Source organism: Marmota monax, unplaced genomic scaffold (genome assembly GCF_021218885.2).
Source record: "Marmota monax isolate L192 unplaced genomic scaffold, Marmota_monax_Labrador192_F-V1.1 WCK01_AAM20220418_F8-fsc00028, whole genome shotgun sequence".
NCBI lineage: Eukaryota > Metazoa > Chordata > Mammalia > Rodentia > Sciuridae > Marmota > Marmota monax.
This window is the reverse complement of record NW_026694779.1, coordinates 4,912,636-4,928,069: the sequence shown is the minus strand read 5'-3', so window position 1 is coordinate 4,928,069 and position 15,434 is coordinate 4,912,636. Positions and strand designations below refer to the sequence as shown.

The following is a 15,434-nucleotide window of genomic DNA, read 5'->3' as shown; positions in this document are numbered from 1 at the left end:
ACTAAGACAATTAAACCTCCACTAGTGGCTTGTGAAAGAGCAGTTTGGATTTAATAGGTTCATTTTCTAGAGGAGATTTAGGTGCAAAAGTGATCTGGAGGCCCCTATAAAATCTTTAATAAGAAACTAAGGCTTTCACTGGGGAAAGATGGGGTGGTATGGGGAAAGTGGCCTATGTGGCACAAAGCAGAGATGGGACCTGGGGAGAGAATACACTGAGTCTTGCTTTGCAGACTTGGGAACCTATGACCTGGCACATGCCTGCATTTCTGCCTTCCTGGGAAGGAGGTACCCATCCAGGACTCTTAGCATCCTTTGCATCAAGGAAGGATCAAAAGACTGATTTCTGGCCAATGTAATGTGGGTGGAAGTGACCCATATAGCTGCAAGCCTACCCTATAGAAATCTCTCTCGTACACTATCTTCCCTATCCTTTTCTCTTTTATTATTACAATGAATAATGTAATAATTTTTATTGTGTTTAAACCACTAAGATTTTATTTCTCTGGCATTAATTGATCTTGACTAAAAGATCCTTACCAAGAGAGCAATAATTCAACCAGAAGGGACACCTCATTGTTCAGCACTTCTGAGGTAAAGATGAGAACAGCCTACTTACTGGATGTGGCAATATGGAAATTATTGGTTATTTTTCAATGATAGTTTGGAGGGAAGAATGGAGGGAAGAGAAACCAAATTGGAGTGGACAGTGAGAAATATATGAGGTAAGAAAATGAAGATCAACAGTGATAGATGATTCTTTTAATAAGTTTGGCTGTGAAAGGGGGAGCAGAAAACAATATGGTAGAAGCTTGGAAGAGGAATGAGGTTAAAAGTAGATGAAGAGAGAGGTAGACACAGATGGAAATGACAGAGATGGATAGAGATAGAGAAGGAGATAGAAAGATGATAGAGATGGAGACAGAAACAGAGATGATAAAGATGGGGATGACCGAGATGGAGATAGATGGAGAAAGAAATAGAGATGATGAAGATGGTAGAAACGGAGAAAGAAATAGAGATGACAGACACAGAGATGATAATATTGATGAAGATGGAGATGATAGAGACATAGACAGAAATGGAGATGACAAGCAATAGATAGGATAATATGTGCAGAGATGGAAATAAAGGGAAAGGGGAGACTTTAAACTTGCAGATATACTGATAGAAATGAGCTCCCAACTCCATTTCAGCCTAGTTAAGGAGGTAAGATGGTTATCTTCAAGCGGGAAGGGAAAAACCAACCCTCTCCAAAAATGCTAATTTTCCAAATCCGCATTTCACTCACTCACATAGGCAGTATCCCTGGTGCTCACCCCTCTCCTTCCACAAATGAAGAGAAAGAACGAAGCACCCTCTTTTCCACCAAGAGCATCAAGTATATGCTCAACTGTTAAAATGAGAATATTTAGATGTTCAGACATCCATGGGAGAAAACTTGTTCAGAGAGAATGATAATCAGATGAGGAGTCAAAAAAAGGGGGTTCTGTCCTGACTATGCTAGTTTGGCACAGGTTATGATCTTGCATGAATCACTCAACTTGTGTTAACTTTGCATGAAGGAAGGAAGGAAGGAGGGAGGGAGTGAGGGAGGAAGGAAGGAAGGGAGGGAGAGAGGAAGGGAGGGAGGGAGGGAAGAAAGAAAGAAAGAAAGAAAGAAAGAAAGAAAGAAAGAAAGAGAAAGAAAGAAAGAGAGAGAGAGGAAGGGAAGGAAAGAAAGAGAGAGAAAGAGCAAGGATGCTAGGATGATGGGAAATCAGAGTAAGCAAGCCCCTGCGGTAGAGAGAGAGGGAAAGAAAGAGGGAGGGAGGGAAAGAAAGAGAGGAAGGAAGGAAGGAAGAAAAGGTAAAATATTATGTACCTTGCTGGACTCTGAATTTGAAAACATTAGAATTCACTAAGGTTTTATTGATCATTAATTCAGGAAATAATCATTAATTTACTGTGTTCCCAGCCATGGGCCAGGAAGGAGAGGTGACAGTGCTAAGAGAGAAAGAGGCCTCCTGGTGGTTATGGTGTCTACGAGAAATATAAATAATTATGCTGAGATAGAGAAGAGGCTGCTGCCTAGATAAGGTGGTTCAGAAGACGAAATAACATTTAAAAATTTGAATAAAAGGTTGAGAAGGAACCATCCATGTGAAGACTGAGGGTGGTGACAGGAACTCCCCTGGGGGTCATCAAATATCTGGCCATCTTTCAAATTGCCTTGCTTATCTTACCATTTCCTTCTTCACAGGTCATTGGATAGGATCAAGATCCAACGGACCCAATTAATGGGATCATGCGACTTAAGTCTCTTAGAAACCATTCATTTCCCTCCTTCTCCTTTTCTTTCCAATAATAACTCATTTGTTGGCTTTTAAGAGTTTCCCATAATATGAATTTGGCTTTGTGTATCCCTGTGGTGAAGTTGTGTGATTCATTTCTCTGCCCCTTGCATTTCCTATAAAATGATATTCAGGTTTGGCTAGATAGATTAAACATCCATATTTTGACAAGAATTCCCCATTGGATGGGGCTAGGGTTGTGACTTAGTAGCAGAGCATTTGCCTGGCATGTGTGAGGCACTGGGTTCAATTCTCAGCACCACATAAAAATAAATGAATTAAATAAAGATACTGTGTTCTTCTACAGCTAAAAAATATTTAAAAAAATACCCCATACGTGACTTTGTAATACTCCCATCGGGGGCACCTATTGCTTAGTTACCTCTTTTCTTGTGACACTAATAGTGACTAATAATCTCTGCCACGATCTACTTTATCTGGTTTCTAAAACGATCATGCTATAATCCAGTAACTCTCAAAAGTATGGTGGTCCCCAGACTGGCAATCTTAGGAAAGCCAATTTTCCTGGCCAACTCCAGACCCACTGAACCAGAATCTCCAAGCTGGGTGCGTCTGCTGATTTTGATGCATGCCATCCTTGAAAACCATTGCTCTAATGTTACCATTACTTTTTCACTCCTTTGCTAGGCTTCTTCCATAAAGAGAAACTTCCATTCACCAGTCCAGTTCTGTAGTTACTTTGGCACAATTCATACAGTAAGAGCCAGTTAAATGCTTGTATTTGTATTTTTTTTTTAAACCATCTTTCAGAATAACAAGTTGGTTCCCAGGCAGGCCATTATTTTGAGGGTACCTGAAGACAGGTTTAAGAGGAGAGACACTCAATGTGCTGTGGGTCTGTGGTGTTCCAATGAGAGCAAGGATGCTAGGATGATGGGGAATCAGAGTAATAAAGCCCCTGTGGTAGAAGCACCTAAGAGTGCTAGCAGCCGGCATACCCTAGGAAATCAAGCGCTTGCCATTTCTCAGTACTTCTGATCTGTCTTCCCTACAGGCAATGTGGTACACAAAACACGCCAGGCTTTGTTAATCCAATTTCCCTGTCCCTATCCAAAAGAAAGGGAGGCCTTAGTAATGATCAATACTCTTACTCTGATGATAAACAAAGACAGATGAGCCTGTGAGACCTGGCTGGTATTTGTAATTACTGCCTCTGTAGGCCTTCAATTACAGCTAATGAAAGGGTGACAGGGCCCCCTTGCTGACACAGAGGAACATTTGTGCAGGCTTCCTGGCACTTCACGCTGCGGAGGGCAGGTCCCTCTTTTTTCCTTGCCCTGGTTTCAGCTCAACTAACAGCACAGTTTCCTGGCACAGGAAACCTCTAAATGGCATACACCTCCCCTGATGGAATTTTCAAGGAAGAAGTCCGTTTTGCTCATCATAATGCCACCTCATCCAGCTACCAGCAGGCTTGCACATGGAGTGTCAGCATGATTCACTGCTGCAGTGTCACTCAGGTGGGTTGTGTGAAAGCAGAGAGGTTAGCTCAGGTGAGCCTGTCGAATCTCTGCTAAAAGCTTTTACTCACAAGGCAGAGGCAAGAAGGCGACACATGCAGCCACTTGTGCTTTTCAATATTTGAGAATTCTAGATCAGGATACGTGAACCTGTGCATGTGTGTGTATGTGCTGATGAGGGTAAGGGTAAGAGAGGGAGGGGGTACAGGGAGGGATAGAAAGAGATTTTTTTTCTCCATTAAAATATATTTCAGTAAGGGATAAGCAACTGTTTCCTTTACTAAGGAGGAAGATTGGCAGATAACTATTGGATGCCTGAACAGCATCCATTTCTGGTTATTATTTTATCTTTGGGGACCAACCTTTGTAGGACCCTGGACAAGTCCCTTGCTGGTCTGTATGGCCATCCCTGACTTCTGTATGTGGGGGCTGATGATAATTCACAGATGTCTTATTCTATAAAGACATATCCCCAGTCAAATGGAGCTGACTTCCTCCATCACTGCTGGATCTCAGAGAATGACTGGCCAGCATGGGCACACAAAAGGGGAGACCCCCGTGGCCTGCTTTACTGGGATCACATTGCAGCTAATCTTCACCTGAAACCACATTCTTGCCAAACAATTTTCTCCACCTTCTCACCCCCTTGCTGAATGCAACAACACCTCTCCCCAACCCCATCAAATGAATGAGAATCCCCATCTCTGGCTTTGCCACAGGAGGCAGCAATAAGACACCTTCTCCAACACTCCTAGAAGATGAGAAGAACTGATCCTGCCCACCTCCACAGCCCAATCAAAACACTGCAGTCTTCTTAAGCATCTGTGATTGGTTCAGAGATGGGCATGGGACCACTGCTGAGACAATCACAGTCCTCTCTGGTAGAACTATTGCTAAGGCTCTCTTAGAACTGGTGGAGGTTGTTCTTCATGGGTGGAACTTGGGGGAGGTGGGTGAGACATTTGCTCAGGTGCAAAATCTATGGGAGTTACTCTTCAAAATCAGTAATCAAATAAATGATTGTTGAATTCATTTTTAAAACTAAAAAAAATGCCCACAAAAATCTATGATCGGCAATACATCAAATGTTTACATAAATAATTAAATAAAGGTTCAGAAGTATATTGATTTCTTTTTGCCTCAGGTTGCAGTGAGCTTAGCATGACACTGCTACCACTCCACAGTATTTGCTCTGAACCCATCCAAGACAGAAGAAGACAGTGACAAGAGACGTGCAGAGCAAGATTTCTGTTGACACAGAGATCTTCTATGTGGGATAGTGGCAAGGATTAAGTAAGTAAATGCATGCAAAGCCCTTAAACACAGCACAGCTCATAGTAGACCCAATATAAATGTTGGTTATGGTTGATACTATCCTCTCTTCTACTGGAATCAGTTTCACCTTCTTTGAACAACTGTGGCATTCTCTCTCCACCTCTCATGTCCTCAAGTTCTACTCAGTAACAAGGAAGTACATGTTGATAGGTGGGCAAGCAGGTTGGTTGTTAGGTAGAGAGATAGATTTATAGGTAGATGATAGGTAACAAAAGATAGGTAGAGACAGATTGATGACAGATACATGGATAAATAAATCCATACATAAACCTTGATGTTGGATTCTTTTTTTATTTTTTTTTTGTCATAGTTGGACACAATACCTTTATTTTACTTATTTATTTTTATGTGGTGCTGAGGATCAAACCCAGTGCCTCGCACGTGCTAGGCAAGTGCTCTACTGCTGAGCCACAACCCCAGCCTGATATTGGATATTCTTGTTTTTATTAGTTTCTTATATCCTTGGTATACAAAATACTTTTAGTTTTTTTTCCACTCCTTTTCTAAGAATGTAGGACTCAATTCACTGCCTCACACACTAGATACCACTTATGTTCTAAGAAAGGAGGATTAGAGTGAGAAAAGATGCTCAGAAAACATCAGTAAATGACAAGTCCTGCATCTTCTATGGGACCTACCTCATATTGAGAATTAAATGTTGTGATTTTTTTTTCTCATGATGCATGTTCCAACCTCTACACTCCAGATCACACAGTGTGGATCACAATGAATACTGGACATTCACTCCCAGCTGATTCAGACCTTTCTCAAGTTCCACATTTCCCCTGAAGTCATCCCATCCACCAGCAACCTGACCCTCCCTGCCCTCTTCTCCTTCCCTTTCTAATGACACATGTCACTAGACCCACTGAACATTTCTCCACTTCATCAACCTTAACTTGCTGTGTGACCTTATGCAAGACACCTGACCCAACCAATCTTGTAACATTAGGCATGTTTCCTCATGAATGAATGAATGAATGGATGGATGGATGGATGGATGGATAGATAGATAGATAGATAGATAGATAGATAGATGGTTTATCAAGGTCCTTCCTGGCTTTTTCATTCTCTTTGGTTAGTGTATAGCATATCAGTGTCCTGGGGAGACATTTCACCTTCTCTGAACTTCTTGACCCTTGTTGATCTTTATTATAATCTGAGTGTTACTCTCCGATGATGAGTTCTATTTAAAAACTCAATACTAATTAAGGTAAAGGAATAATTCCTTGCACTTAAATCACCTCTCGGCTCCCCAGACAGAACTCAAAGCACTTTGTAGACAATTGTCTCATTAATCCTTGTGCACTTTTCAGAATAAAAAGAAAGTGTCAAGGATAAAAGCTTTCCTCAAAGATCTTCTGCTAGTCAGAATGAACCCAAGAAAATGGGCAAAACCAAAGATTTCTGATGCTGTCTGCCTCATGGATACAAGTCGCTGCCAACCTAGGCAAGTCAGGCAGATTGAGCCTTGCCCCCTGATCAATTTGTAGGATACCAGTCTGAGAGCAATACATCAAATCATGCAAAGTATATTTCAATTTTCTTTTAAATGCAATCTGCTAAGATGATATATTGGAGTAAAAATTCGATTCTCCAATAAGACTACCTGAGCTCCAAATCCTCAAATTAACTACACACCAGCTGTAGATCTTGGGAGTTACTTTCTCTTCCGTTCAAAAAAAGAAGAAATGCTTGGCTTTACTTCATTCCATTGTGAGATTTAAATGAGAAAGCAGATTAAATGACTTAGCTCATAAATACTAAGTCCATGTATGCTAATTTTATTCTTATTCTTCTTCTTCTTATTATTATTTTTCCATAGTATTCTTTTCTACCAGTTTTGTAGAGGTTAACTTAAGGTTTTGAAGAATACAAACCAAAAGATCCTAGAGTGAGGCTGAGAAGAGGTAGTTAGGAGTTAAAAAGATAATATTTTTTCTTAATACTTATTTTTTAGTTGTAATTGGACACAATACCTGTATTTATTTATTCTTACGTGGTACTGAGGATCTAACCCGGGGCCCTGCACTTGCTAGGTGAGCACTCTACTGCTGAGCCACAATCCCAGCCCTAAAGATACTATTTTAATCAGATTTTCTGCTGCTATGACCAAAAGACCTGATGAGAACAACTAGAGGAGGAAAAGTTCATTTGGGCACTCACTGTTTTAGAGGTCTCAGTCCATAGACAACCAGCTACATTCCTCAGAACTCAAGGTAAGTCGGAACATCATGGTAGCAGAGTGTGTGGAGGGAAGCAGCTCAAGACACAACACCATGAAGCAAAGAAAGGCATGCCACTTACCAAATACAAAATATATACCCCAAAGGCACATCCCCAATGACAGACATCCTTCAGTCACACCATAGCTGCCTTCAATTACTACTCAGTTGATCCCTATTAGGGGATTAATTCACTGATTGGTTTAAGGCTTTCATAACCCAATCATTTCACCTCTATATCTTTTTGCATTGTCTCACACATGAGATTTTGAGAGACACCTCACACCTAAACCATTACAGATACTTTCACAGGGTACAGAGACTGAATTTGCAGCTGAAGATAACTCTTCACTCATCAAATATTTGTTATATACTCTATGATCAATGTTGGGGATACCAAATTGAAAAGAAAGGTTTCAAGTCCTGCTGTCAAGGAACTCAATTTCATAGATAAATCATTTCCTTACAGCCTGTTTTTGATAAGTAATATGTTTACTAAGGAGAAAACATGATGAGAGAAAGTTTAATTTTGTAGATAACCTTTGGTATTAGTCAGCTTCTGCTGAGGAACAAACATCCCACTACCTCAATGATTTCCAATGGTTAATATTTATTTCTTACTCATGTTACATGAGGACTGCAATTGGCTGTGACTCTTTCAGGCTCAGTTCCACATGCCTCCCCATACTAGATCCCAGGCTGAAGGAATGGTCTGGAACATTCTGATCTTTTGATGGACAGCCAAACCAAGAGGAGCAAGGGCAAACTACTTATAGAGTATTGTTTGTATATATTATTCTGGCCAAAGAAAGTCATATAGCAAGCTTAATCCCAATTATGTAGGAGAGTATACTAATGCTTCAGAGAAGTAAATGAAAAATGGGGCAGAGACAAGCAGATGTAAATAAAACAACATACCACATCTGCAATGAGAATTGGTAGTAAGCTGGCAATATTAAGGAAGTAGAAGAAAATAAAAGGCCTTAGTGGCAGTGTTAAGTTTCTAGAGACTTTTCCTTAGAGAATCTGTAGTGTGTGACATGTAAACTATCAGGAACACAAGTAGCTTCTGGTAAAGAACTTGAGAAACAGGTAAAAAAAAAAACAGGGGTTTTGGAGAACTTTGCTTTTTTACCCATTTCATATTCTGGTTACAAAAGAGATGCCCTTAAAATAAGTTTCTTTGTATTTATATTTTTTTGAAAGAAGAAATCAAATGTTACTATTTGAGTACAACAATCTTACCTTAGTGCCTAATTATGAATTAAGGAAGATCACAAATTACAACTAACCATCCAAGAAATATATCTAAGCAATAACTACTTAAGTCTGATACTCAGTTGTCAAGTATCAAGATCCTTAAACAGGTCTAGATGTTTATTTTTTAACATTGGGCATTATTAGGTGAACAATAATGATAACTTAAAGGTTATATTTTCAATTGAGATCTCTTTCAGCTTTTTGAACAAAAGAAATCAATTGATCATATTATGGGTTTGTGGAGGACAACACTTGCGTCATATTTTCCTATTTCTTTGTACTGAAGAGAAAGTCGACAGCTCTTTGCTCATTTAGAGATTTCATGCCTGAGACAACTAATTTCTCCATAATACATGTTCTTAAAATACTATTTTTTCTTTTATACTTGAAGCTTTTCGTTATATCGTTCAATATTTTCTGTAACTGGACAGGATATAACTTATGGTTTTTTGTCAGAAAATAAAAGAACAAAATTAGCATTTCTGAACCTACTGAGGGGAGCAATGCAAATTAAATGTTCAGCTTCAACATAAGAAATACAGATTGAACCACTTACAAATTTTTTAACCAGAAACCTGGTAGAAATTTGTTAGTAGTTGCCTGAGCAACAAAGAATTTGGGCATGCTTAGGGAGTCTTCAGACTCAGGCTCCCTCTGTTTTTGTTTTAAAGCCATACTGTCACTCCTGGGATACTTCTTTGGGAACCCAAGGCAAGATCCATTACAGAGGAGGTAACCAAAGAAGGAAACACTAGTTTTTGGAAATACAATCCTGAAAATATTAAAGTCCAGATGGAAACATTAAAGAGCCCCTATGACATGATTTCAGCCTAATCTTTAATCCTAAGCAGCCTGAAGCAAAAGATATTAACACATCAAATTAACCAGAGCAAAAGAGATTCATCTCAAGATCACATATAAAGCCTATCGTTGATCTCATCAGAGCATAGAAGCATCATCTCTGCTGTTCCCACTAGAGTTCTGCCACATCCCGGATGACATCCCAGAATCATACTGAAACATTTAATTTCTTATTACCTTAGCTGTCTTGATATATGAAGGATATACATATACACAGTCTTAAGGGAGACATGTGTGTGTGTGTGTGTGTTGTGTGTACACATGTATAAGTGTGTGTGTGTGTGTGTATCATCTATAAATAGCTATTTATGTAGATAGCTAGCTACAGTCTTTATTTATGTATTTCTTTCTTTATTTACTTATATACTTTCTGATGCTGGGGATTAAACACAGGGCCTCCCTACCCACAGTAAACATGTGCTCTGCCACTGAGCCACACACACTTCCTGCCCTATATAAATAGTCTTGAGATCTAATTTGCCGACAAACATCTGGCTCTAGCACTACCTTTTTCATTTGTTGCTAGCATTCATTTGATTAAGTGATTGGGAATATTTATAGAAGTTAATTTAAAATCCTATACTATTATATCCAACTTTCAATTATCTCGGAGTCAGTTTCCATTGATGGTATGTCCTTTTTGTTTTCTTCTTCTTTTTTTTTTTTATGGTGGTACAATCCACATCATAAAACATTTACCATTCTAGCTACTTCAGAATGAAACATTCAGCCAGGGGCAGTGGTGCACAGCTGTCATCCCAGCAGCTTGGGAGGCTGAGGTGGAGATCACAAGTTCAAAGCCAGTGTCAGCAAAAGAAAAGTGCTAAGCAAATCAGTGCGACCCTGTCTCTAAATAAAATACAAAATAGGGCTGGGGATGTGGCTTAGTGGTTAAGTGCCCCTGAATTCAATCCCCCCCCCAAAATGTAACATTAAGTGGCATTAAGAACTTTCATGATATGGTTCATTCCATCACTGAAATTTAATTCTGGAATTTTATCACCCTAAACAGAAATTCTGTACCCATTTGGCAATCACTCCCCACCCCACAGTTTCTGGTAACCACTCATCTGCTTTCAGTGACGGTGGAAATGGCCATTCTGGATATCTCACATAAATAGCATCCTACAATATGTGGCCTTTCATGTCTGGCTTCTTTCACTTAGCAGAGCGTGTTTAAGATTTAACCACGTGTCAGTACTTTTTATTCCCTCTTACGAATAATGTTCCATTGTAAGGGCTATTTACACAGAATATATTTACACGGAATATATTATAGAATATATTTGTCCAAACCATTAAACTTTTTTTTCTACTTTGTCCTGGATCTAAAGTGATTCTCTTTTAGACAGTGGAGATGAAACATTGTTTTAAATCTATTCTCTCAATCCTTGCTTTTTAACTTAGAGAAGTTAATTAATGTACATTCAAAACAACTGCTGATTAGGAAGGTCTTACTTCTGTCAATTTGCTGCTTGTTTTTTGTGTGCTATGTATTTTTTTACCCCTCAATTACTCCATTATTCTCTTTATTCTATTTGATTTTCATTGAGTACCACTTTGATTCCCTCCTCATTGCCTTTTCTGTATTTTTAAAGTTATTTTCTTTGAGGTTACTTTCAAGGCTGTAATTAACACCTTAAAATTAAACAACTATTTTTGAATTAATGCTAATTTGTTCAATAGCATATGAAAATTCTACTCCTATACATCTCTGTCCCTTTTCCTTAATACCATTATCATCACAGACTAAATATTTACATATTATGAACACATTAACATAGATTTATAATTACTATTTTATGCATTCTTTTTAAAATAACATAGAGGGGAAAAGAGGTCTTGCAAACCAAAAAGAAATGATTACTGGATTTTATATTTAGCTATGCGACTCAAACTGTATCTGCTAAAGTGCTGTCATGCCTCCAGGGGAAGAGGTATTCAGGAAAGAAACTCTCAGTCAGCAAAGACATGAACTTGACCTAAGAGATCTTTGCCACAAAGGCCACACAAAGACACTTCTGTGTGAATCTATGCTTTGCATACAAACTTATCCTAAACTTCTGAGGCCACTGAAATATAAAAATTTGCCAAGAGCAGACAGAGAGTCAATCCACAAAGCATACCACCTTGACCTATATGGGCATCCTTGTTATAAGTACCCTTTTTTTTCCCCAGACTGTTGAGGACCCATTTGAAATCCATTCATAACCAGATGGAACCTGCTATAATACACTCTTGGCTTTCTTGGCTGTAACAGTGGAGCAAAGCAGATTGATATAACTATATCTCTAACAAATACCTCACCAGTACCAGTTTGACATTTAGTTCTTTGCCTGTGGGATATTTTTTCTAAATATCATTTCTGTGTGTAACATTTTATAATAGTATACCATGGATACATATTTTCCTGAGTCGCTGAATGCAGCTCTCTAACATATTCCTAGCCAATGAGAAACTGGTGTGCCAGATTTCTCTATGAACTCTTAGCCAATGAGCACTATGCGTGCTATCTTGAGATAAGGAATGCTGTTATATCCTCTACCGTGACCTCACTTATCTAACAAAAGTGTATGATGAACAGTTTGGATCCATAATGGCTGGCAAAAGGTATACATTCACAGCACCATATTTACTAGTATTTTAATATTTATCACATTGCATATGAAAAGGTAAAGCAAAGGACTTTTGAGAAAATGGTAGAGAAACAAAGCTAAAGATCTGTTGAAGAATAGCAGAAAGCAACTGAACATTATGAAGGATAACGTGAATCTAACTCCAACCCACAGAATGGATCAACTACTTCACCTATAGATGGTGGATGAACCCAGAGCTCAAGGAACATCAGAATCTGAGGAATGGGAAAGAAATGGAAGTTACTGCAGAGACAGAGTATTCAGAAGCATCTCCACAGAGCTGTACTACCATCTGTTAGCACAAGTCAAGGTTAAGTGTTACTGTGCCCACAGCTAAGACAAAGTATTCTCACTAAACAGCATAATTTTGTTATCGAGTGTCATATGAGAATTGTATTTTGAAGCCTGTATTATAATAATGCTGTAACAAACGTCTCTATGGCCTTGGTGGATGAATAGAGCAGGAGCATATTTCTTGATTTTCAAAGCTTCATGTGGATGCTCCTGGACAAGTGACTCCCTGGCATGGCTTCCTTCCAAGCAAGCATGATGAGGGGATCCAGTTCCTTGCATTTCCATGCTGTTCTTTTCTAAGCGTCAAAGTCCATTACATCCAGCCATGCAAACGGGGAAAGCAAGAGCACATGCAAGGTTGCATGGGATGCCTGGAAAATGCATGGCAGGGCCTGAAAATGAACATCACGCTGCCTGCATCCCGCCATCAAGAAACAGTGGTATGAATCCACCTAGCTCCTGAGAAACACCACATCCTATCTGTGCACCAGGAGAGTGAAGCAGTGTGGTGAATTCACAGTGTTCTCTCCACCACAAAATGACAATTCATCCTTCCTTCCTGCTTACTGGCAAGCATTGACTAAGTGCCCCTCCAGGTGTCAGACACTGTGCCTGGTGCACTGGCCACAGAATTAAGTAGGACACATTTTCATAACAGGTGATTTGCAGCTTTCAATCTTGACTTTTAAATGGTAGTGCCCTTGTTCCAGGAAAACCACACACACACACACACACACACACGAAAAAATGCCTAGTTTAAGAGGAAAATTGAAAATTCAGTTTTGAACATGCTCAGTTTAACATCTCATAGGGATGACTATATGGAACCCAAAATGAGCAAGAAAAGTAGAATTGGAGATCAAAATTTAGGAGATGTCAAAAAATAGGTTAGCAAAGTAGGAGGGTGGATGAGGTCATCCTGGGAGAATGTGTGGAGGGAGAGGTTAACTCAGAACACACCTCAGAGAAAGGAAAGGCATCCCAGGGGACTTTAAAGTGATGCCCAGAGAGAAGATGATGTGTCCTTGCAATTTACTGATGAAGTGAGACAGCAATTTCAGCAACATGGAGGTCTAAATGTAGGTGGTGCCATGCGTGGTGGTGCACACCTATATTCCCAGTAACTTGGGAGGCTGAGTCTGGAGGATGGCAAGTTTGAGGCCAGCCTCTTCAACTCAGCATTGCCCTAAACAACTTTTAAGACCCTGACTCAGAATAAAATATAAAAAGGGCTGGGGATGTAGCTCAGTGGCAAAGAACTCCTGGGCTCAACTCCCAGTATCAATCAATCAAGGAAGGCAGGCTTAGGTGGATGCTTAAATAGGAGGTGACAAATCCTCAAGGACTTTGGTACAAAAATAAGGGGCAGGATTGGCTGGGAGAGGGGATCTAAGGATAGGGGAGATTCTGCTGTGGCTTTGTTTTTAAGATGGAAGAAAAATTCCTGTTTGTAAGTAGAACAGAAAGATTTTATTGAATGGGAGAATTTGAAGATACAGAGGAGACTAGAGAAATCCTTTCAATTCCCTTTAAAAAGTAATGAAAATAACAGATACCCATCTGAGCAATAAAGTCTGATAATAGAAAATGAAGCCCTTGTCCCTTTCTCCAGGATGTTTAATCCCAAAAGTTATCACAGTCCACTCTAGTGTTTGTCCTTAATGTTTATTATCTTTTACCGAATTAGGTAGCTCTCCTATTTACCAGGTTTTATTGTCCATTATCCTACATGAAAATTTAAGCTCCACAAAGGCAGAAATTATTTATGTTCACTGTCTGGCTCATAGCTCATGCTCAATAAGTATTTGCTAAATAAATAAATGTTGTATATCTTTCTGGGTTTTTTTTTTTCTGTACATAAAAACAGGGTCTTATAACCTACATTGTTCTGTGACTTTTCCTTTTAGCTAAAGACTGCATACATACATACCTACCTTATTCATTTTAACAGTTATATGACATGACTATGCCAAGGTTTCCTTAAATGATCTTTTATTGATGAACTTTGCGGGTACTTCTCATTCTTACTATGACACGCATGCCAATACTTGTATTATATTTTTATACTTTCTTGTGGGAGAATTTTCTAATGGATAGACTCACTCCTGAAGGTGGAATTACTGAGTCCCAAACTACATATTTGAAAATGTTAACAGTGCATCTGAAAATGGACTTTGAAATTGTTACAGGGCAGAGGACTGCCATAAAACTGAGGTGGCAGACCCCAATTCTTGTAATCACACCAGAAAGATTTCAGACATGCTGCTCAGAGTAACAGGCTTGAGTTCAATGGAAGGGATAAGAAAGGGGATACTCTCAATGGAAGAGTGGGTCCTTTCAGAAAGGAAAGGACAGTGTGCCAAAAGTCACCCATCTCCCAGTCTCCCTTTAAAAACATAATTACAGCTTTCTCTGTAGGTATCTTAATGTCATGGTTGCTAGTGTGACTGGAGGTTGTGACAGTTTAAGTGATAAGGAGGGTCCAAGCCACATGGTAGGTGTGTAACATGATCTTGAAAGAATAGTTTTGTCTCCCAGGTGCTGGCCTGTCAGATGAGGCTCCCTGTGGTTTTCTGTTGCCCTTCATTGTCCTTCTCTGCTCACCCATTCCTGGCTGACTAGCTACCTAACAAAATTACATTGAATCAATTTGCATTTACTACTCTGAGTATATGAGAATAGAAAGGGATCATGGATAGAACAAAGATCAGAGGAAAGGAAGGACTTTGGATCCAGTGCATTTGGATAAGGACAGAGGGTGAGGGAAAATCCTCAGACAAGAAGGGTGCCTGAAGCAGCGGCAACACAACAGGATGAACTCTCCCTCACAGACAGAAGAGCTGTCTTTTAGAAATGCTCTCCCTCCCCAGAGCTGCAAAAGAGAGCTGGCAACATAGACTAGAGAAACTATTTAGTATTCCTTCCCCAGGCCACCCGTTCTCCTCTGCTTTGCCAAAAGCCACCAGTCTCCCAGTCTCCCTTTAAAAACATAATTAACATTCTCAGTGG

The 15,434-nt window shown here is 39.5% G+C and overlaps 1 long non-coding RNA gene across 1 annotated transcript; it reads left to right on the top strand.

The window, feature by feature from the left end:
- Positions 1–3,679: 3,679 nt before the first annotated feature.
- LOC131423447 (uncharacterized) lies at positions 3,680–14,241 on the top strand. The gene is made up of 3 exons (XR_009225048.1): positions 3,680–3,814; positions 4,959–5,107; positions 12,285–14,241. It is a non-coding gene; the product is annotated as an uncharacterized LOC131423447 (long non-coding RNA).
- Positions 14,242–15,434: the final 1,193 nt, after the last annotated feature.